The sequence below is a fragment of the Elephantulus edwardii genome, unplaced genomic scaffold, assembly GCF_000299155.1.
Source record: "Elephantulus edwardii isolate Elephantulus edwardi_28Jun2011 unplaced genomic scaffold, EleEdw1.0 scaffold00099, whole genome shotgun sequence".
Lineage (NCBI taxonomy): Eukaryota > Metazoa > Chordata > Mammalia > Macroscelidea > Macroscelididae > Elephantulus > Elephantulus edwardii.
In genome coordinates, this window is record NW_006399849.1 from 4,436,433 (window position 1) to 4,436,728 (window position 296).

Here is a 296-nt window from a genome sequence, read left to right on the forward strand (position 1 = left end):
ATGACACACCCATCCCAATTACCCCAGTCACTGAATCAATCCACCTCATAGAGGGTCTTCCCTCATGCACTGTCCCTCTACTCTACCCAGCATGATGTCCATCTCCAAAGACCTGTCTCTCCTTGCAACATGTCCAAAGTATATCAGACGAAGCCCCAGAATCCTTGCCTCCACGGAGCAGCCTGGTTTAACCTTCTCTAGGATGAACTGGCAGTCCATGGTACATTCAATACTCTTCTCCAGCACCACAGCTCAAAGGCATCAATTCTCCTTCTATCCTCCCTAGTCATTGTCCA